At 44.7% G+C, this 24,229-nt stretch overlaps 1 protein-coding gene and 1 long non-coding RNA gene across 2 annotated transcripts in view; both read right to left on the bottom strand.

Moving 5' to 3' along the window:
- The window catches only part of nop16 (NOP16 nucleolar protein homolog (yeast)), a 288,906-nt gene that overhangs the window by 149,073 nt on the left and 115,604 nt on the right, over nucleotides 1-24,229 (bottom strand). The window lies entirely within an intron of this gene.
- On the bottom strand, nucleotides 193-24,070 carry LOC135262629 (uncharacterized). The gene is made up of 3 exons (XR_010332250.1): nucleotides 23,719-24,070; nucleotides 9,796-9,841; nucleotides 193-731 (listed from the first exon to the last, which is right to left on the bottom strand). It is a non-coding gene; the product is annotated as an uncharacterized LOC135262629 (long non-coding RNA).

Raw genomic sequence — 24,229 nt, 5'->3', positions numbered from 1 at the left:
GACGTCGCCCGCTGGCGTTGTAATAACAGTACTTCAACTACGCTTCAGTTACGCGCGTAATACGCGCGTAGTGCGCTCGCGGCCGATACGCGTGCGGTGGGTGCCCGGCTTTAGGGTTAGGGTTAGGGTTAGGGTTAGGGTTAGGATTACTGTACTAGTTAGGGTTAGGGTTAGGGTTAGGGTTAGTGAGCAATGGGCAGTAGAGAAAAACTCCAGCTGTACAGGCCAATGCACTGTAGCTGACCATAAAGAATCTTTATTGCGCTTTTTTCTGACTAAATGTTTTTAATTTTTTTTTATTTTGTAATCTATTTAAATGACAGAAACATGTAGAGAGAACTGCAAAAATAATATTATTAACAAGCAGTATAACAGAGGTGAACAAAGACTGATAGAGGTAATATATTTTTTTAAAACGATATACTTTTTTGATATAGTTAAAAAAATAACGATTAAATATTTTGGAAAATATATTGGAGTGAAAATTAGTCTAAGGAACTCCAGGAAGGCAGGAGGGTGTAAAATAGTTTCAGTAACTCCAGGAGGGTGGACAATAGTCTCAGTAACTCCAGGAGGGTGTAAAATAGTCTCAGTAACTCCAGGAGGGTGGAAAATAGTCTCAGTAACTCCAGGACTGCAGGAAGGTGTAAAATAGTCGCTGGCTGGCTGCAGTCACTGGGGTCCTTGTGCTTCTACGCTGGTTACTTCACTGAGAGCCTCAGTCTACGGTTCTAAATTGTGGAGAAAAGGGGGGGAAAAACAACAGGGAAAAATAATTGATCCAATATATAAAAAGTAATATGCCTTCCAACAGTAATTAGTATCCTGAGAGTGCATCTTAATTTGGAATAGGTTTGCGAGCGCGCAAGGCTGTGTTTCCTAACCCAGCTGAGTATAAGATCTGTTCAAACACCAGCTGTGGAGCTCCTGTTCAGCGCGCAGTGGGAGGAGAATCTAAACTAATCTCCACTCCTGCCAACTGTACCAACACGCAAAGGCCTGGGAGCAAAGGACCAGCTGAGAAATATCTAATCAAGACAAAGGGTGAATTAACAGCTCGTTTCACTGAGGTAATTAAGTGCTCGCTCGGAATGAGAGCCAACAGATGCTTAAAACCCCTCCTACTGGGATCAGCAACTTTTCCTCCTTTTGTTTTGGTTTTTTCTTTTCTTTTTTTTCCCCCCTCCATGTAAATGCCAAACACACTCTGTGCCAATTCACAAACTTCAAAATAATATCGATTGTGCCCGTTGTTCACTGAAACCTCTGTCAGCCAATCCGGATGATATAAAGCTCACTGAATGTGTGAAATGGTTAGGCAAAGCATTAGTCAGTGAAGAGAGTTGTAAAGTTGTGCATTGGAGTTGATCAGAAGACTTAGAATGATCTACTTCTTAATTATATATATCAGCTTTAATTTTATGGTATTTACATTCATATTGGGTGGGCTGTATAGGAATTGCAACCCCTTTTATACAAAGTTCCATTTAAACACTCAGTGAGGTGTTTTAAAAAATGACCAAAATGTCTGTATCTATATTAACATCATATTAGTCAGGTCATTGCATCAGAGACAGTGGAAAAACTCAAGAGCATTCATATAATTAGCAAATTTACAAGCATAGATGGGCTTAAATGTTGGCCAAATAACAATTTAACCTAATTAAGATTATGTAGGACTGCCAGCATATACTGTATATATATATATATTAGGATTAAGACTATGTAGGGATGCCAGTATGCAAATATTAAGATTGTGTAGGAATGGTATATGATTGTGTTAGTATAATAAGATTAGGAATATATACAAAAATTAAGATATTGATTATGTACGACTGGCAGTATACAAAACCAGTGCAGGATCACTGTTCAGTTCAGTTGGTGGACGACATGGGTCTACACTGCCAGTAGGGGGCGAAATTTCATTGATTAAGTTTAGTGAAGAGATCACAAAACTTTTAACAGAACGTCTACTGGGATGTTTAACTATATTATGCTGCTCTAACAAGATTCATACTTGATCTTTTTTTTTTTTTTACAAACACCTTTTTGAAGTGTTCTAACATATGATAGTTGCAGTCTAATATATGATAATATACTGTAAGCAAATGATCAGAATAGCATTTCAAAAAAAGTCAGCGGCCAATGTTTATTGTTTGGTAAATCTGCTCGTAATGTACGCATACGTGTTTGTTCTTTTAAATATATGCCCCAAACCACAAAACACTAAAAATGCTCTTTAAGAAGAAATGCAGCTCATTCTCAAAAGAAGGAGAAGATCGCCAATAAGCCTGCGATTCTTCAACCAAACGGGTTAGGAGGAAGAAAGAGGGAAGTAATGCAAAGGTCTGACTGAATCTCGGTTTACAACGCGAAGCAGTTCTTCTAATTCTTGCAAGCTGTCCAGTGATGGCAGTTGGTAGTTCTTCCTGAGAGGCTTTCATAAATTTGCCACAGTAAAGCACGTCGAACAGAACAACACGAGAAGGACGAGCCGGTTCGGTTTACCAGTGCAGTAAATATCCTGTCCCCTGTCATGTGGGAAACCCAGTAGATCATTTTGCGCGTGACACACTGAGTCCGTCTCAGTGTAAAAATAAAAAAAGAGAGAGAGAGAGAGAAAAGAAAGTCCATGTGGGTCCGCCGGCCTTTCTTGGGTTCGAGGACCCATGACTTGCAGTGCAGCTTCTACGTAAATGGCGATCTGGCAGTGGCGTAACTGCCACAGTGAAAAACAGAGTGTGGCAGGCTTACTGATGTCCTGAAATTCACAACACAATAAAGTTTTTGTTGGGACTGTGTCCCAATAATCAGTCGAAAAGATCACATCAGAGAAGCTCGTCCGTGGTCCCAGAATCGCCCCCGTTTGATCTGTCTGTGCAGTATGTGGTACTGTTAATGAATTCAGCAGTATAACACCTTCATCATAGGTAATGAATAAGTTCAGTCATTGATAAATGATTTAAAAAAATAATATGTGAGCTCTGATTATCACTAAGGGAAGGGAAATACAATCTGGATGCACACCAGGAGTTTTCCCCCAGTCTCTGCTAAATAATTAATAAATGGCGGCTTTTTTTAATCAGGAAAAATAAACGCTTGCAGAGATACTTTGAATATTGATGCTGGCCGGGATGACCCTGGAGGAATGGTTAAGAAGCAAAAGCCTTTAGGCTACATCTCATTTCAGGGACAAAAAAAACTACAAAACCCAAACTCACTCTGGCCAAGAACCATCTGCCAGAGAGTAGACTTCCATATTGTTACACCTTCAGTAACACCTACCAGGGAGCAGATTTGCACATCTGTACATCCTCAGTAACATCTACCAGAGAGCAGATTTGCACATCTGTACATCCTCAGTAACATCTACCAGAGAGCAGATTTGCACATCTGTACATCCTCAGTAACATCTACCAGAGAGCAGATTTGCACATCTGTACATCCTCAGTAACATCTACTAGAGAGCAGATTTGCACATCTGTACATCCTCAGTAACATCTACCAGAGAGCAGATTTGCACATCTGTACATCTTCAGTAACATCTACTAGAGAGCAGATTTGCACATCTGTACATCTTCAGTAACATCTACCAGAGAGCAGATTTGCACATCTGTACATCTTCAGTAACATCTACCAGAGAGCAGATTTGCACATCTGTACATCTTCAGTAACATCTACCAGAGAGCAGATTTGCACATCTGTACATCCTCAGTAACATCTACCAGAGAGCAGATTTGCACATCTGTACATCTTCAGTAACATCTACCAGAGAGCAGATTTGCACATCTGTACATCTTGAGTAACATCTACCAGAGAGCAGATTTTCAGAACTTTACAGCTTCAGTAAATTTTGATTAGCGCATGGATTCCCTCCCTAATTGTCCTCAGCTGACCTTGACAGAGTTCAGAATGTAGTAGGATTGTGTTGTTCTAATATTATTAACAATATCATTTCATCAATAAAATCCAATAAAAATATGTTCCATAGGCTTGATACTTTCGCACATCTGTGCCGTATTAGCTGATAGCCATCAGAGGGTTTTGCATAAGGGGGTTTGCACAAAACTTCTAAAGAGGACTTGGCTCAATGTCTGACCAGGCTGCCTGTGGTTTAGCTGGCACCATCTCTTTCTGTAGCACCGATGAACAGCAGTGACTACTAGCACACTGGAAAGTAAACTTTGCACTTCTCTTGACAGTTCATAGATTGGTATCACGTATCCAGTAAACCAGATTATTGGGAATAGCAGCTTTTGAATACAGTATGCAAGGGTAAATAGACTGATACCCTGGAGATCATTAGGGGGTGAGAACAGATAACTTGTCATCTTAAAATCAACGGCTTATTAACTGTTGACAAATTGTGAGATATTTTTTATCAACAGATGTTTAAGGTTCAAGCCAAGTATACGCCTGTGCACGTGTGCGTGTGGGTTCTGTCATGTCAGGAAGGTTGGAGCGTTGTAATGATGTGGCAGAGTTTCAGTGTATCTGCGTTAGCAGAATTAATGACCTGCAAGCCTATGCACAGTGAGCTTCATTTCAATATCAGGAGGCTCTAAGATTATCACTGCCTGGCAACATGACCAAAGCACTCTATTTTGTTGTGTTTTTAATGTATTTAAGACTTTTTGCCTTGTACTATATGCTCAGTCATGCTACAGATCATCAGCATCAGGTCAAAGTGTGTATGAGTCAACTCAAATGGGGGTGGGAGGTTACCGAGGAATTAGGCACGAATAAGAAATCTAGAGCCATCAAATAAATTAGCGCGCACATATCTGTGACCTATGACACATAACCATAATAATTGGATGAGAAAAAGCATTACAAGATAAAAAATGTTTTAATATTTATTCTTGTCCTGGACCAGTTTCTCATTAGTAGAGAGAAATTTAATGACATTCTTTTCACGTGAGTATTTATTTATTTATTTATTTATTTATTTTCACTAAATTATGCTCAGCCTATCCCAGCATGCAATGGGTGAGAGGCAGGAATACATCCTGGACAGATCTCACTCTTTCACCACAGGTGCAGGTGTGTGTAGGAGAAGAGAGAGAGAGAGAGGGAGGGAGCGAGGGAGGGAGGGAATGATAGAGAGAGAGAGAGATCTGGCTGAGGCTGTAATGTGAAATTAGTAAAGATGTACACACTTTAGACAGTAAGACAGCAGTGTGGTTCTAGCCCTCGCTGTTTGTATTCAGTAAATACATTTACTAGCTCTCTCGTGGCTCATTCAGTAAAACATCTCACCACGAATGCATGAATACAAGCTGCAGCTTAGCGCCCAGGCATAGCAGGCTTCAGCCTGTGCTGTGTAATTAACTGTCTATGATTGGCTGGCCCACTAGCAGAATGCAGCTGGCTACACACCACCAGGGCTCCTGGAGTCATCATTACACTAGTGCTTCTAACAGGTACCCGCAAGCTACCAGCTGCTGTTAGCAAGAGATCCTCATTGCAACTCGCTCCCCTGAAGAACTGCGTATGGCCTGTAGTGTGTAAAATAGTCACTGACTCCCCTGTAGTACTGTGTGTGGCCTGTAGGGTGTAAAATAGTCACTGACTCCCCTGTAGTACTGTGTGTGGCCTGTAGGGTGTAAAATAGTCACTGACTCCCCTGTAGTACTGTGTGTGGCCTGTAGGGTGTAAAATAGTCACTGGCTCTTGTGTAGTACTGTGGGTGGCCTGCAGGATGTAAAATAGTCACTGACTCTCCTGTAGTACTATGTGTGGCCTGCAGAATGTAAAATAGTCACTGACTCTCCTGGAGACTCTCCTCTCCTGTAGGCTTTTACTGAAAAACACAAATGCATTCACTGCAAAACTTCATAAGACACTGTTTGGCCTCCCGCAGTTTGTTTTCAATGTCAGACTGAAAAATGACACGTAATGATTTGTTTGAAATGTTCCCTTTCGTTTGTTTGCCTTTCTTTTCTTTTCTTGGGTTTCAATTAGAGGATGATGTTTGTCAAATATACGGCTTTTCACTGCCATGAACCCACGAGGGGAGTAATGCAAAATTCAGTACAAAACTTTCATATGGTACAACTCATAAAAAAACAATATGGAATAACTCAATAATGGCTGTTTTAGTCTTGCAGCAATAAACCTGAATTTATAATTATGCAACCCTACCCACTGCTCCCCCCCCCCAAAAAAAAAACCTCTTGATTAAATTTGCACAGCAAGAAGATAAACAAAGCGCATTGCATCTGAGTGACTGAACGCAGTCCTTCCACTTTCCACCAGCCACATTGTGATGTCACTTCCTTCCAGCTCCCTTGGGAACGGATCTGCTTTCACAAAGCTGGTTTCCGGAGATATAAGATAATAAACTCAGAGGAAAGTAACACACAGCTCAGGCCATACGGCAGTGTTATTTTTTTTTTTTTAAAGGAGGAGGAGTTAACAGCCGCAGCAATGGCGCTCAGTCCACGTGAACACAGCGGATGGACAGACCGTATTTGTGGTTTTGCGCCCAGCGAGAGATTCGTTCGCAGGAAGCGCTGGAACTGAGATTAATGGCGAGATACTCCGAGCTCAGCCGTGCTCTGAACAGACTTGCCCCGTCCACTGGTGCACATTTGCCCTGTTCATCAGGGAAAGAGCAGCATGAATGTTTTAAGATCAGGGGCTCGGCAAAGGCAGGGACGCATCACCTTGGCTGCATGACACTCATACATGGTTTCCCAGTTATTTATTTTTTCAGTGGTCTCCTGGTTATTATTATTTTTTCCCCTTTGTAAATGGAAGCAGGAAAGTACTTCTTTTCACAAGGCCTTTTGAAAGCATGTTATTGTGGTTCATGTGGAAAATGTGGAGCCCGGTCAGTGTGTGGGCAGAGAATGGTGCCGTTCCTGCTATCTGGAAAGCATATCAGATGACAAAGAGCGCCGGGGCGATTCTTGTGCGGAGTTTCCACCTGCTTTCACTCTGTGAGCGTGTGTGCTGTGCTTCTGATGGCATTCAAGCTGCCCCAGAATAATCAGGAGCACAATAGACAGGAAATTAGAACAAGGAACAAGATGGAAAGCATTTTGTTTCTTTTGTTCCTTTGTTTGTGTGTGTGTGTGTGTGTGCATGTGACATATTTAGTTAGTAAGCTTATTTATAATGTTTTTATGAACATATATCAACTGAATGAATGCATAGTATTCCCCTTTGGGAATTTTGAGGAAGAGCTCCAAATAACTGCCATTGGAATCCTACGCACGCACGCGTATTTAATTGGATGGAGGATGATCCGGAGGGCATTGCCACGTGAATGCCATCGCATCCATGCCATTTATCTCTGTGAGCTGAATGTATGAGGCACGAGGTCAGTGGGAAACGGGGAGAGCAGCAGCGAAAGAGCCCCTCGTTATTCACTGAAAATGGCATGTAAATAGAGGAATCGATTAATGTCAGCCCTGCGCATCATCTTCAGTCAAAATCTAATGAAGATGTGGTGAATGACATTTTTGGATTGAGCCACATCAATATCCCTGTTATAAAAAGGTGTTTGTCATGTGATAGAGCTCCTCACTGAATTCTCTACTGGGCCATCTTTAATTATTTCCTTCTGCCCAGTCTCAGCAAGTTAGGTATTTTAATTTTTTTTGGCACCTGGCAAGTGTCTTGGATGATGAAAATATTTTGCACTGAAAATATTCACAATATGTTAATGCATTACATCACATTTATTTGGCAGACGGTTTTATCCCAAACAATGTACAAAAGACTGAAGGTCGTCGGAACAGCTACAAAACACAGGTTCGATAAGCTACAATACCTATTATGTAACAGTTATTCATAGTCATTAACACATTAAGTCCAGTTCACACAGTAAGCTATGGTAAGTCAAACTTACATCGCAGCATTTAGCAGACTCTCTTATCCAGAGCGACTTACACAACTTTCATATAGCATTTACATACATTGCATCCATTTATACAGCTAAATATATACTGAAGCAATGCAGGTTAAGTGCCTTGCTCAAGGGTACAACGGTAGTGTCCCAACCAGGAATCGAACCTGTGACCTTCAGGTTACAAGACCTGTTCCATACCCATTATACTACACTAGGAGGGATGACAACACTCGCAGTACCACTGATCCCCACTGAGCCCTACTGAGCCCCACTGTGCCTAGAACCCACCCGACAGTGAAGGCCGGTCCGGGCACAGAGAGAGCCAATCACAGCGAGGCACGGACCGGCCCGGCGAGATCGCTGCGTTCAGACGGCCCCGCACTCGACCGCGCTCGCTAACGAAGCTTGAAGGCGAGAGCGAAGTGCTGGGATGTGAAAGAAAAAGGTTTGAAAAGGTGTGTGTGTGTGTGTGTGTGTGTGTGTGTGTGTGTGTGTGTGTGTGTGTGTGTGTGTGTGTGTGTGTGTGTGTCTGAGTGCGAGTGTGTGTGTGTGTGTCTGAGTGCGAGTGTGTGTGTGTGTGTGTGTGTGTGTGTGTGGTGCGAGTGTGTGTGTGTGTGTGTGTGTGTGTGTGAGTGTGTGTGTGTGTGTGTGTGGTGTGTGTGTGAGTGTGTGTGTGTGTGTGTGTGTGTGTGTGGAGTGTGTGTGTGTGTTGTGTGTGTGGTGTGGTGTGGTGTGTGGTGTGTGGTGTGTGTGGTGGTTGTGGTGTGTGTGTGTGCGTGTGTGTGTGTGGTGTTGTGGTGTGTGTGGTGTGTTGGTGTCGAGTGGTGTGTGTGTGTGTGTGTGTGAGTGTGTGTGTGTGTGAGTGTGTGTGTGTGTGTGCGCCGTCAACCCCGCGAGAAGTGCTGACAGTGCAGCTTCTCCCGCTCCCTGAAACGCGCCTGCCTTCTGTTTCGGGCCGTAATTATTTAAAGCTCGGGAGATTCGGTGCTCAGCTGGACCCGGAGCCGGACCCCGGCACGTCTCTGACCCCTCCCTCCACACCTCGCTGATTTCCATCAAGGTGCTCTGTGTTTGTGCCGACCTTACGCCGGACAGGTGCTATTTTGGCTTCGTTGTGAGAAAAATAGCAAAGCATGAGTTATTATCCTCATTATCACTCCCCTCTGTGTGTGTATGTGCGTGTGTGTGTGTGTTTGTGTGTGTGCGTGTTTGCGTGTGTGTGTGTGTGTGTTTGTGTGTATGTGTGTTTTTTAAGAAAGGCAGTTGTTGGGCTTATTTTCTTTTTCAAATGAATTCGCCAACCGCAGGATCATTATGGGCCAGCATATCAGTGACAGAATCTTCATGTCAGACAAGATCTAAAAAGAATGATGTAATCTGCAGTCAGAGATTCCGTTTTTCAAACTTAAAAAGAGAAATAATTGAAAGCATGTTTAATAGCGGCCTACTGGATGTTTTTTTAAAGCACATTTCTCACATGTCTTTAAGTCTAAAAGCAAATGAAAGGGATTTTTTCATCCTTTCAAAGGACTGCTGGAAATGTCTAAAGAAAGATCGGCCATCACAGCCAAACATCCCATTATGACTTACCAAGGCACTCAAAGGCAAAGAAATATCTGAATACTTTGTCCCTGGATGAATGTTTTTTTTCTTTTTTTTACTGTTTAAAAATATATCCTTTGATATCACTGTCATTCTTTAATGTCAGATGGCTCGAGGACATCTTGTAGCCTCTGTAAGGCCAACCAATAGCGTAGCTTTGTTTTCAAAGTGGCCAATCATACAGTGTGAGACAGAACAGTAAACACTCAACAACAACAAAAAATAACTGAAATGAATCATTTTTATCAACATGGAACATTACAAGTTGCGAAATATACATGCAGAAAATAGTATGCTGACAATTTAAATCAGCTGAGGATAAAAAAGTAACTTACAGGTATTTGGTGGGGTGGCCATCATGCTGAGTTGTGACTGGATAGGCTGCAAGAACACGAAGATTTTTATTGGCTCACAGCTTTTTTAGTTCCTCTTCTTGGAGTGCAAATTAAAATTAAACACGGGAAACAAACACATTGACAGACCAAGCAAAGAATCTGAGGCTGCTGTGGAGCTTTTTGCATCAGAATCAGCAGGTCCATGAAATCTCTCCTTAATGCTGAGTGATAAGGGCCAGGAGATACACCTGAGCTCATTACCAATCACTCGCCAGGTGTATATGTGTACAGGCGAGGTCGCTACTGATGTCACCATCCAATCCACGGCATCCCCATCCCACATTCAAATATTTTATCAAGGCACTGGTAGTGTTCAAATCTGTTCACTTGCATACTACTGAGTATAGAAGTTATATAAAACTTCTATATGACTTGTATACTTGAAATTAGACAAGTGCACTGATTTGGACAGGGCCATGATTATTTTCTGTCCTCATTCTCTCTTCTGCTTCTGGCTCAGGAGTGGCTACACTAGCGGCCATAACAGGAAATGTAAGAATTGTTAAATAAGTGAAATAAGGGAACCTGATCCTTTTTATGGAGGCAATCTGAGCTATAAATGACTTCAAATCCCACAATGCTTTGCTTCAAACCAGTAATTAGAAGGACAGTAAAAAATGAAAGGAAGGAGCGTTTTGTTCGTGTCAATTTAATACAGGCTAGAAAATGCCATGTATAACATATATATTATGATCAAAGATCATGTGGAGGCATGATGAAATATAGAACACTAAATATAGAGCTCAAGCTCAGTGATATTAGAATATTAGGTCATATTTAATATGTGCAGTTCTTACACTGACAAGCGATTCATTCCACCATTCTGAGATGGCAGAAGGGAAGAAATAGCTGTATTGAAATATTTATTCTCTTGGACAGAAATAAGTCAAAATCCAACACAGACAAAGCAAGTAACTCATCTAAGTGCATCATTAATGCACGTTGCAGCAAGTGGCTCTGTTTGCTATCAAATAGATTTGGAGCAAAATGCAGCAACATAAAAACGTTAAATTAATAAACAGTGCAGCCTATTACATTCCTAAGAAATGAGTCCTAGTCTGTGATATATTGTTTTACACAAACACATACACACACACACACATAATTTATATAGAATATGTAAAATGTCACAGTGGAATAAGGTGACTGCAAAGTTGTAATTTAGGAGGACTTGTTCGTTAATGGCGGCCTGTTGCCGGGCGACCTCTCTGGCGGCATGTGTATGTCCTGTGTGGGGATCCCGGTGGAAAGCGGCGTAATTAAAGCTGAGTCCTCTCGCCTTTCCCACTCAGCCGGCTGCCAGCCCCTCTAATGGCCTCCATATGAGTCACTTTATGAGCGCAAAGTGGGATTAATGTTTGGGGGGGGGTGGAGGGGGGGGACGGCCGTCTGGGGAGGGACCTGTCAGAGTCCAGCTGCACCCCCCCCCCCCCCCCACCCCCGTGCCAGAGCGATCGCGGTTTCACATCGCCGCCCCGGAGACGATGTCACCCCCGCGGAACCGACCTGGATGGATGGAAACAAACAGAAAGATGAAAAAGCGGGCGAAGCCAGGGTTCTGTTTCCTTCTGCAGCCGCGCAGTGCACTGCAGTCCCACTGTGTGCCGGGCTCGATCGCCTGCATGGGGTCGCTGAAGGAAACGGCAAGAGGTGCATTTCTTCATTTTGACAGTTCACACACGCACACACACACACACACACACAATCTCTCATTGACACACACAGGGAATCTCAGTTCTCACAGTGTGACCCCTATCACACACACACACACACACACACTGGTGCTCACAGTGTGACCCCTATCACACACACACACACGCAGTGTAAAAAGAGAGAGAGAGGGAGAAAGAGAGTGAGTGACACAGAGGCAGAGAGGGAAAGAGTGACGGACAGAGTATTGAGTCTCTCGATCCGGCGCCTGTCAGGTCCCGCAGCGTGCCGCGTGACGAGCCGGCTGATGTGTCCCGACGTTCGCTTACCAGGGGATTTCGGGCCGGCTCTCCCTGGGGATTCCCGCAGCCCCACGGGGGCGGCGCTGCCCGTCCCGGAGACGCCGGAGATCGACACGGCGATAAAGCGCCCCTGCCCGCCTGCTTTACCTGGCTACAGCGCCCGTCTCTGCGGCTCACCTCTCGCTATGCTCCTTATACACAGCATTATAGACAGCGGGACGCATACTGAAGCAATGCAGGCTAAGTGCCTCACAGCTCTCACTATGCTCCTTATACACAGCATTATAGACAGCGGGATGCATACTGAAGCAATGCAGGCTAAGTGCCTCACAGCTCCTGCTATGCTCCTTATACACAGCATTATAGACAGCGGGATGCATACTGAAGCAATGCAGGCTAAGTGCCTCACAGCTCCTGCTATGCTTCTTATACACAGCATCCGTTCAGGCAGCGGGATGCATACTGAAGCAATGCAGGCTAAGTGCCTCACAGCTCTCGCTGTGCTTCTTATACACAGCATTATAGACAGCGGGATGCATACTGAAGCAATGCAGGCTAAGTGCCTCACAGCTCTCGCTGTGCTTCTTATACACAGCATTATAGACAGCGGGATGCATACTGAAGCAATGCAGGCTAAGTGCCTCACAGCTCTCGCTATGCTCCTTATACACAGCATTATAAACAGCCAGATACATACTGAAGCAATGCAGGCTAAGTGCCTTGCTCAAGGGTGTAACAGCGCTGTCCTGCTCATTACGCTACCCTCCCGCCCATCAGCGCCAGCGAGGTGGTTATGGGAAACATAACAGGTGACTCTGGCTGTCTCTGGGATTCGGCTGCGGTGTTTTTGAGGGCATCGATCTGGCCCGGGGTCTTGCCGGCGTTCTGTCCGTAAGCGATCCTCAATTAATCTGCCTCCGCGGCCGCGTCGGACGCCCCGTTCACGGGAGTAATCTCCCCAATTAAACGCAGCCACTTCCAGGCGTGAGGAGATGAAAGGAAACGCGAAGCTCGCTTTAATGGAAAGAGTTCTTCGTGCAGTGGCGGCTTCAGAAATGCAAATCGCCAGCACATCGGTCATTAACAGCATAGAAACGTTACCGTGCCGTTCATTCAGTGGCTCTGTATTAAAAGATTGTGTGCGGGACATCACTGCTTGAATTACAGTGGAATTTTTAAAGTGTAATTACAGTCATTTATTATTTTTTCAAATCAATCGCTTTTATTTAATTTTGGCGTAGCAGTGCATGATAGTACAGGATATTAAAAATCAAAATGCATGTTTTAAGATGCGTTTCTTCTAATGGGTTTGCTGTGTAGCTATCCATAACAACCATGGTTCACTGAGAAGAGTGATAATAACAGAGCTATGACTCAGATAGCGCAAATTAAATCAGGTTTCCAGCCACTTCATCTCAGAGCCTGTTAATAATTACATTCAGCAGACTGTGGCTGACCAGTAGATCAATCTGAGTGGACAGTAGATCAGTCTTATTAGCCAGTAGATCAAACTGTTTAGCCAGTAGATCTTTTGCGTTTGAGTCACACCTTCCTGTTGTTTCAGTGAGGCCAGGCCACCCTTTCCTGACAGATGTCTTTCAGGGGTGAGAGGGAGGCCAGATCTTCTTTCTGAGTGTGTATGTATGTAATGCTTTTTACACAGAGCTGGGTAGTATTTGGACATGGTGGATAAGTGTGGGGGGGGGGGGGGGGGGCGTAGGCTTCTTATCAGATCCCTGTTAAGTTCCCAGGCAATAAAGCTGTACCCTAGAACAAGATGCATAACCTCAATCGTTTGAGTAATTACAAAAGCACAGTATACAAACCAAAAGCACGATATATAAACCCGTACGCACTGGAACGTGTAGTGCTTAAAGGTCAAGGCCAAGACGTAAGGTAATAATATAACTATCCACGTAAAGACTGGGTCACCTGACAGGGAACTCTAAACGCAAGCAGCAGGATTATTTCTGTACATGGTACTCTCATCAAAGACCGTATGACTTCCATAACGAAAGGACAAATAACCATCTAGTGCAATAAGGAAAAGTGGAACTCTGTGGTAACTGACATTTAAAGAACAGTTCTGACAGTTTAAAATTGCAGCGCGGCTGTTGACAGTGAATGTCAGTGAAACTGCCTGCAATTCCCTGCCAAAAGCAGTGACCTTTACAAATCACACAGCAGGTTAAAGTATCTATTTTATGACATATTACTCATTATGGTTAAACTGAAAGAAGCAATTTACAGAATTATATTCGTCGCAGATATAGATTCATTAAACTTGCTAAGACTGAGGTTGACAATAATTATCCACTTAGACTCAGAATTTTCAGTATAACCAATGTTGGTGATAGTGCAGTGGCTATAGCATTTTTAGGACAGTAACTTCAGACATTCCAGTCTTTGTATTGGGCAGTGCTGGTGGTGAGGATAAATTTTTATTTCCACAGACTGCTAAAGTACACAAGGTCTCCTCGGCTGGAATTCATAGCATTCTGTAAATGTAAGCACAGACATAAAGCAGTGCTTATCCTAAGAGGACGCGGTTCCCTAATACAAGTGAAATTGACTGTGTCATCAGGTTTCGGAGTGGTTCAGTCAGCAATGGCTTATGAACAGACAATTCTGCCCCTTATATATATATAATTTGCAACATATGACCTAAAAAAAGAAGAACTAAAAGTTTTGCTTCTCCTTCTCTGCCTCACCAAAGTTCCTCTGTCCTCTCTTCCATTGTTGTCAGCGCAGAAGGACGCTGGAATCGCTCAAAATATTTTCGCTCAGAAACAGAGAACAAACTGAGCGCCGTTTGGCTGACTTATTTTATTTTTTCTTCTTCTGCTTCTGCTTACGTCACACCGCCACCATCGCTCATCGGAGGACCTACCCTCGTTAAAACCGTGTGACAGTTACTCTACTCGATCCTCACAGCGACAAGCTTTACTTCGCCCTGTCTGTTATCCTGTCTTGTGCATGCCACTTGGTTTTTGTTGATGCTCTGTTTGCAGAGAAAACCGAACAATGAGAATTACCTGAAGCATGCGTGCACACAGTCAAAAATGTACTTCGACCTTTGACACCTCAGTCAGGAGGAAATCACAAATACCCAGAATTCCTGACTGGCAGGCTACAGGGGGGGAAAAAACCCTGTTTTTAAACGATGAAAGTACTGATTTCTTCCTCTCTAATTCAAGGGTTCTTTCCTTAGCACTACAGTTTTCCACACTATGCACCTTTACCTTCAGTAAAGCAGCATCTGAGTCCCCAATACTCCTCAGACAGGAAGCTGAAGACAGGAAGCTGAGTGCAGGCAGTCAGAGCCGCTGGCACAGACACTCTGTGAGTCGTTTAGGGCCACAGACGTCCCCTGACTACACAACTCAACTTTAAAATGTTATTTTGGAGCACATTTTAATTGCTTCAGCCTCCGTCCCCCATTGTGCAGCCCCTCCCCCCCCAGTTCTGACAACACTGCCCCTGGTTCCCCTGAGTACTCACCCCGAAATATTCTTGTTTAGGGCCACCAAAACCCCAGAGCCTGGGGGTAGATTCCATTAAATAAAGCCAAAAAGCAACTGGGTGGTTTGGAGGGAAGAGAGAATGTCACACATACCGTTATTAGCAATTATAAAGCATGCAATGATGTCCCCTAAATCTACCCTGTGTCCCATAAACAGACTAAATCTACCCTGTGTCCCATAAACAGACTAAATCTACCCTGTGTCCCATAAACAGACTAAATCTACCCTGTGTCCCATAAACAGACAGTAAAATGAATCACTGTGAAGGGCAATATAATCTCATGTACTGAAGGTTTCTCTGGTCATGCTTCCTTTCCATCCAGAGAAAATCAGGTAAATCAGGACCAGTTTATTTCACCCAAAGTCTATATATTTTTTTAAAGCAATAATATAATTTTATATCCTAACCATGTCCATTCTTTTAATGAGAACAGTCTGGCGTTTCATTTCTTAATTTTTAGAATGCACAAATAAATGTTGTATTTAATGGAACCGGTGATTTGTTAGTTAATGGTAAATTAATATTTGCTTCTGTTTCTCATTTTCCTTATAACACACTCACATTCGAGGAAATGCTTTTTAATCTTTGTTGCTATTGGAATGATAGTGCTGGCATTTGTTTTCCACATTTGCAACAACAAACACATTAGCTGCCCTACTAGCGAAGTATGTTCACACAAACAGCCGTTTGTACCCACTGGTAGACACCAATACTTGGGGCTATGGTGTTATTTGAAATTTTCAAACATTTTTTTTGCCATTGCTTTGCAATCCATTTCCCCGCCCGTGCTTCCTTGTTTTTCGTTTTGGCTTAGAGATCCATGTCCTTCATTTTAATATGACCATGCAGAGATTCAGAAATCAACTGAACTGGGAGATTCTGGTGGCGATGTGTTAACTACACACAAGCAGTTGGAAAGAAAATAATTTTAAGTGATTCCGCACTACAGCAGGAGCACGAGGGGGTCTGTTTCTTCAGAGCATTTAAATTATGAATCCAACAAGGCCCTGAAATCACCAGTTTATCCAACAAGGCCCTGAAATCACCAGTTTATCCAACAAGGCCCTGAAATCACCAGTTTATCCAACAAGGCCCTGAAATCACCAGTTTATCCAACAAGGCCCTGAAATCACCAGTTTATCCAACAAGGCCCTGAAATCACCAGTTTATCCAACAAGGCCCTGAAATCACCAGTTTAGCTAAAGAGCGATGACTCAGAGGTCGGAGTCGAGGGACGACCTGTTAAATATTAACCAGCCGATGACGATCCCACGAGATACGGAGAGAGATAAACCTCCCGGGGCTGCAGGAGCACAGGGAACAGTGCTGTCATTGCGTATGTCAGTCCATGTTTGGGGAATTTTACAATAACCTGGATACAGTTTTACTACACCTGCAGTATTTTAGTGCTGGCTGGTGATCTGGGGGGGGGGGAACCTACATTGTAAGAGAAGTTGAAGGAGAAACTTGAACAGAAACTTGTATTTAAAAAAAAATCATTTTCTTTTTACGGACTTAGCAGCTTAAGTTTTAAGTGGGAAACTTTTTCAGAGAAGATCAGTAATTGCGCATCGTTAAGGCCGAACGTGCGGCACACCCGCGAACTCCCGCGAACTCCCGCTCCTCCGGCCGCTAAAAGCCGCTCCCTCTTCCCGCCGTCCTGCCGTCCGAAGCTCCTATTTACCCGCCGCACTTCAGGGACGTCAGGACGCCGCTCCTGAGCAGATGGCCCGGGCTAATGGCGGCCTTGACCACCGCTGACACTGATGAACACGCTCCAAAGATGACAATGAGCCCTCGGGGACGTCGCGGTTTACAGTGGGGGGGGGGGGAGAGGGGGTCACATTCTCAACGCTTCAAAGCCTTCGTCCTTTTAAGGTCCTGCGAACGGTCGAAGACGGCTCCTCAGAGGTTTCCGTCGACTGCGAGGGTTCGTCGTTGAAGCCGGTTCGTTTTATTCGGGTTTCTCCGCCATTTTGGAGATCTTTTCCAGCACATTCTTCTGCGCAGGACCAGGGATCGGACGGATGGATTGAGGCGCATTAGCCGTAAATAAAACTTTGATTGCTTTAATTCATTTCCGCTGATTAATGGCTCTGTTATTATCAATTCTCTCATCGAACCATGGCCTGTTATTGATGTCTACATCGCAAACCCATTAGAGCTAACGCATATTTGCATCTATCCTGTACAGTCACGCACGACTACACCAAATATCAATGAAAGCAACTAATATGAAAAATAATGCATTGTTAAGGTTTTGAGTGTTCCATTTTAAATCGGAGGTTATTTCAGAGCACATGCACCTGCAGATGATTGAAGTAAAAGAGTTCTGTTAGCCAGGGCTGCCTAGAGATCTGCCGTCCTGTAGGTCTGCACTCCAACCCTAACAAGGCACACCTCATTCTACAGCTAGAGCAGGGCTGCCCAACTCTGTTCCTGGAGATCTACCGTCCTGTAGGTTTACACTCCAACCCTAACAAGGCACACCTCATTCTACAGCTAGAGCAGGGCTGCCCAACCCTGTTCCTGGAGATCTACCGTCCTGTAGGTTTACACTCCAACCCTAACAAAGCACGTCTCATTCAACAGCTAGAGATCTTGTTGAGCTGCTGTTTGTGTGTGTGTGTGTGTGTGTGTGTGTTCTGAGGAGGTGCTGCTATCTATATCCCTAATGAACCTGGCAGTTCTCATGTCATTATTATGTACTGTGTGTCTCATCTGTTTATGTCCTTTGATGTTACTTTGGTATGTGGACATGAATAAAAGTATTCATATGTGTGTGTGCGTGTGTGTGTGTGTGTGTGTGTGTGTGTCAGAGTAGGCAGTCCTTACTCTGCTTCTGTACTTCCCTGTGCTCTGTCAGTACAGACAGGCAGTATCTACTCTGTGTCTGTACTTCTCTGTGCTCTGTCAGTACAGACAGGCAGCCCCTACTCTGTGTCTGTACTTCCCTGTGATATGTATGCAAATATGGAGCAGAAGGAAAGGATCAGTAATCTCCTCCAGGCGATGAGGTAAACCTCAGGAGGAAACGCTCATACGTACATAAACGCAGTCAGATTGGCATGTGCACAAGCTCCTGCAAGGAAAATCATTCATATCCATAAACCGCTGAGATTTAAACCATAACATTAATACGCTACGCCATCAATAACGGGTTCCACTGAAGGGTGAACAGGTACGTAGCAGAGAGAGCGCGAAAATCACCTGGAGAGATTATTTTCAGAGCGTTTGAATAAATCTTCAGGCAAATCTTATCTCTGGACCGTGGAGAGAATCGTGATGGCAACACGCTGATAGAAGCGGTAAATGTGGTGATGTTGATACTGATCTGCGTCGAGAGATCACACCGATTGCGTCTTTAAACAGGCGTAGATACGCTATAGACTGGAAAATGGATCATACGGGACACAATGCACCATAAGGGACGATCAAAACATTTTGTTTAGAGATGGAGAAAAAATGTTAATCAAATGTTTTTTAATTTAATAAAAAAAAAAATGTGCTGACTCAAATTTAACTTTTTCAGAAGCATTACATCCTCATGAGAACTGGCAAAAAAAAAAACATTTTTCAAAGTATTTTATATTTTTTGGACATAATATTGAGGTGTGTTGCATGAACAGAAACGTGTTGCAGTGAAACTATTTTCAAAAATATTACTTATTTTATTTTTGTAGTATTCTTGCAGTGCAGGTCTCAGCCTTGTAGAATAAATGGTTCCTGAGATTAAGACCAAAGACTCGTGTCCCCTCCAGGGGATGAAAATGAATTGGCGGGTCGTATGAGGATAAAAGTGACTCATTATCAAAGTGAGAAGAATAGCAATGGATGCAGTTACTTCAGAGTGGATTTAACATTGGCTTCAGTGCAGTAAAAACAAAACAAAAATGATAAAAGTGGGTCCTCTGTGATTTGGGTTGTTTTGGGAGCGAAATTACACAGGGATTTGTGCTGGGACTTCCATAGCTCACATAAACATGATAAGGACATTAATAGGAACATTATTAAATTCCCTAAATGACACAAAACTGTGGGGAGGGATGATGAGCTTTGGCATGAATAAACCGTCTCTAGAATATTTTAAAAATGAGCTCTCAGATACATGGAGTTAAGGCACTAGGCCTTGGTAAGTGGTGTACAATGCAGACATACAAGACCGTTCTGACCACATCGGAGGGGACTGAAGATGGTAGTTCTGCAAGGCAGCCCATAACTGCCAATGGCTTCATCCAGGAAGGGGGGGTGGGATTCCTTTCAGAAAGGTGGCCCCCGTCTGATCGTCCACTTGAAACTTAATCAGAGGCCTGCAAGGCTTCACCTCTGAAAGGCAAAATCAATTTCGTCTGGGTAAACTGACCGTACAGCGAAGGGACAAATTTGTTAAAGGCACATTTCACGCCACAGACAATAAGAATTATTTCTTTAAATGCAAAGAATAGCTTCCCTTGGAATTGCAAGTGAAGGAGAGATGTTTGAAGTGTTTGAGACCGGGATCGGCGCAGTGCTGGACGCTCTCTATCCTACACTGTGGATTGCCATCATTAAACTTTCGGTGAGAACTCGGACGTCTCCCTGACGAGCGCCCGCTGCTCTCTGAAGCGAGGCCGATGGTATCCCCGCCGTGTTTAGGGGTCCCGGCGAGCGAGCGCAGCCGCGCCGGAGCGGTTTAAAACACTGCCGCTCGATCGCACGGCCGCAGAATCCATTTCCCCCACGGATTTCATTACATTACATTACATTACAGGCATTTAGCAGACGCTCTTATCCAGAACGACTTACACAACACTTTACATTGTATCCATTTATACAGCTGGATATATACTGAAGCAATGCAGGTTAAGTACCTTGCTCAAGGGTACAACGGCAGTGTCCTTACCCGGGATTCGAACCTGCGACCTTTCGGTTACAAGCGCAGTTCCTTACCCACTGTGCCACACTCCGTCCCCACATTTCCAGTCCGGCTGCGCCGCGGGACAGGGACCGCGGGGTGTGTAATCGCGTTTCATTCCGACCCCATTCCGAGAGAGAGAGAGAGAGAGCTGTTATCAGCCGAATGAAGTCTCGGCGGTAAGTGAATCGCCATCGATGAGGACGCTGATAAACGGGCCGGTCTTTGGGGAGGGGGGGGGCGCTCACTCTGGGCGGATGCGTAAAGATGTTCTAACACACACACGACAGTCAACACGCAGAGACGAGCGGAGTGTGTGTTTGCACTTTACTGCTGAGGAACCGCTATACTGAAGTGGATTCAGACTTACAGGAAGGAAGTATGAGTTCTCACATAGCTGCTTCTCTCATTTGAGTTGACACCGCTCTGTGTTGGCATCTTTATTAAGAACCTATGTGCATTATCTATCTACTAGGAGACATAATAGATGTGATTAGCTAAATGAGTGTTGTCTAGGGTCTTTGTTAATTGATTTTACATTACAAAACATTTAGGGAGCTAACACTGTTACATGATATATAATTCGATGATTTAATAGATCCAGTGATCATAGATATCCTTTCATCGTTTTCTTCTCCAACTTTCAGCTTGTTTTGATTTTTGGGGAAATTAGTACAGTTAGTGGCTAATAAATCATAATCTGAAAAAACATAGCAGAGACCCCCAAAGGTTTTGCATAATGAATGGAGCCCATTGTATGTGTATAGTGGCTTCGAGCAGAAACATTGTTGCAGGAAACATTGTTTCCTTTTATCTCAGGCTGTGAAGCGGGCCAGGGTTCCAAGTTATGAATGAAATGCCTCGAGTATTGACATTACTTAAGGGTCTCAGAGAAGTTATAGCACAATGAGCTAATTCACCAGGGAAAGGCACATGCAGTCTTCTGTTTTTATCTTCTCTCATTTCCTGAGTCAATAGCACCAGGCCGTAGTAAAATAGCTTAATGCAAAACAGATGTCAACACACAGGTCTTTAATTTACTGGCACTCAGCTCTTTCCAACAAAGCAGTTGTCCCTTTTGCTTTTCGAACCAAATATTTTATGTTGCAATGCAAAACCTGAGGAATCCGCAGCAATGTTTGAATATTGTATCCCAAACTTTTCTGTTCCGATTTCCTGTCCATATCAATAAGAGCAAACGATGATAATTTACTGTGCAGTATGTGAGCACTACCTATAGAGTCCACACAGTCTCGGACACTGTTATTATTCCCTATAAGTCTTCAACACTGTTATTATTCCCTATGAGTCTCAGACACTGTTATTATTCCCTATGAGTCTCAGACACTGTTATTATTCCCTATGAGTCTCAGAAACTGTTATTATTCCCTGTGAGTCTTGGGCACTGTTATCATTCCTGATAAGTCTTGGACACTGTTATCATTCCTGATAAGTCTTGGACACTGTTATCATTCTTGATAAGTCTTAGACACTGTTATTATTCCTGATAAGTCTTGGACACTGTTATTATTCCCTGTGAGTCTTGAACAATGTTATGATTCCCTATGAGTCTCAGACACTGTTAGTATTCCCGATGAGTCTTGGGCACTGTTATGATTGGACACGGTTATTCCTTCTTATGACATCCAAGGTTTACCAAATGCCTGGTTTCGGACTACAGTGCTCGGTTTGTGGTCCTGATCAGACCATATCAATAATTTTCAATAAGTTGAAATTTGACCGTCACTACTGTTATAGCTATCTTCCTGACCCGCCTCCACCTAGTCCACAATCATTTCCCCCTCCCCCCGTCTCCTCAGTCTTCCCCCACAAAAAAAATCCAGTTTCAAGCTGCCGAATGCATGCCTTCCTTGTGCGCATGTATGGTGTCTGGTTCACAAATTCTAAATCTTGGTGACCCAAGACTCACTCTGTCATGAGACGGGACATCCAGCCCCCCCCACCCCCCCCTCAGAGTGTAGTGTCTATATCTGAGATTACTCCCTCTCCACCCTGCCCTGCCCCCCCAGAATGCAGTGTCTGTATTATTAATGAGCCCCCCCCCGTAGCCCAGGCGACGCGTTAGGCCTGTCGGTAATGATGTAGGAGGCGGCTCTGTCTCTCTCATCTCTCATCTTGAGCAAAAGCAAAACCCTCCCGGGACTTTCTCATGAGCGAGAAACCGCGGAAACGGGGAAAAGCGATCACCGCGCTCATCGGCCGCTCTGACGAACACGACAAACCCCTTTTATTCGGCCTTCCAAAAAAAACAAAAAAAGGCGGGAAAAAAGCTGCCACGGCGGTAAGAGATGGATGCGAGCGGGAGGGGGGGAGGCGGTGACGCCGCGGGGCGCGGGTAGCGCCCATCCAGGCGCGGCCTGTGCCGCTGTGCTGGTTAACGGTGGCGCTCGCGAGCGGCATCGGCCAGATCCCCAAACGCGCCGGGGCTCAGGGGGGCTCCGCCGGAACGCGGTTCACAAGGCCGCTCCTCTCCGCACGGGTCGGCGGAGGGTCCGGGGGGGGGCGCTCCCCTCCGCGTGGGTCGGGGGAGGGTCCGGGGGGGGGCGCTCTGTGTTTGACTGCGTGAGCGAGGGAGAGGGGCGACAGGCTCAGCCAAACGCAGTCCCGCTACGGACGAGCGCGGCGACTGCACAGCGCTGAGGGTCGTTTCTGAAACCGCGTCCCCACGCCAGAGCCCCGTCTGACATTAACTGGGCCGTACCTGCAGGGCATTCAACACTGAAGCCTTTTTTAAAATTCTGACATTCGGTGATGTTTAGGCCGACCAGATTTTCTCTTTGTCCCAGACATTATCTTTTTTTGTCCTTCCAGGTGGGACTTATAAATTCCTAAAAATATTCTGGTTAGGTTTTGCCTGTTCCAAGAGGCCGTATATGAACAATCAAATAACTGAGTATTGTGTGCATAATGCCTGCCCACCCCTATTCTCTTTTTTTGAAACCCAATATATGTTCACCCTGGTTATGTTATGAGAACCCTTCCTCTTTTTTTTTCGCTACAGACAGTCATCTGCTTCCTGTTCCACACACGAAGCACATTCCTTCAGTTTGCATGGACACACAAGCTGATGCACTTATTCTTTCTGCCTAACATGAGTTGTCCCCTTTTTTACAGGGCTCTGCCCCGCCCTGCTTTGGCTCCACCCCGCCCCGCCCTACCCTTCTTTGCCATGCCCTGCTTGGCTCCACTCCACCCCGCACTGCCCTGCTTTGCCCCCCCCTGCACCCCCCCCCCCATGCCCCACCCCACTCCGCCACGCCCCGCCCGCCCGCCCAAATCGTGCCCCACCCTGTTTGGCTCCACCCTGCCCCACCTTGCCCTGCCCCACCTTGCCCTGTGTCAGCTGTAGTTCAGAATTTCCTTTGATGTAGGCTGACATTCGTTCTGCCCAAGAAGACAGCCCCTGCTGAAACCAGCACTATAAAGGATCGATTACAGAGAAAAGGACCGATCTCTGAGACAGGTCTTTACCTGGTCTCAGGTGAGCGCAGGTGCGAGAGACCTGTCTCTCACTCGGGCTTCTCAGAGGAGCGCTTCCCTCTGTTCCCTCATTCGGGTCGTCTTCGGTCCTGCTTTCGAAAACCTCGTCGGGTTTAAGCGCAGGATCTTTCAAAACGGGAACGCCGAGAGACAGAGTCCCTTTCACAGAGAGCGCCTGTGAAGCTGCGGGGCATTGTTTTTAAACTGTCCACCCGCTGTCACGACAGGAAGTCAGACAGGGACGAGGACACAGAAGAGTCATCCACTAAAAAAAAGAGGATGAGAAGAAAAGAAGAAACGGTCGGTTCAAAGCGAACTAAAAAAGGGGAAGACGTCTATCTGTTTCCCCCACCCCTAGGCGAACCGCCTCTCTCGCTAACTTACTATTATTTCTCTGTCAAAGAGAGGAATGGCCGTGTGTATTAATCATGGCAGCTGAGATTCAGAGCTGTCTTTACGTCCCAGGCAAGGGGGTTGTGCTGGGAGTCGGGGGGTTAGGGGG

This window comes from Anguilla rostrata, chromosome 9 (assembly GCF_018555375.3).
Source record: "Anguilla rostrata isolate EN2019 chromosome 9, ASM1855537v3, whole genome shotgun sequence".
Classification (NCBI taxonomy): Eukaryota; Metazoa; Chordata; class Actinopteri; order Anguilliformes; family Anguillidae; genus Anguilla; species Anguilla rostrata.
This window is presented reverse-complemented; position numbering and strand designations above follow the sequence as displayed.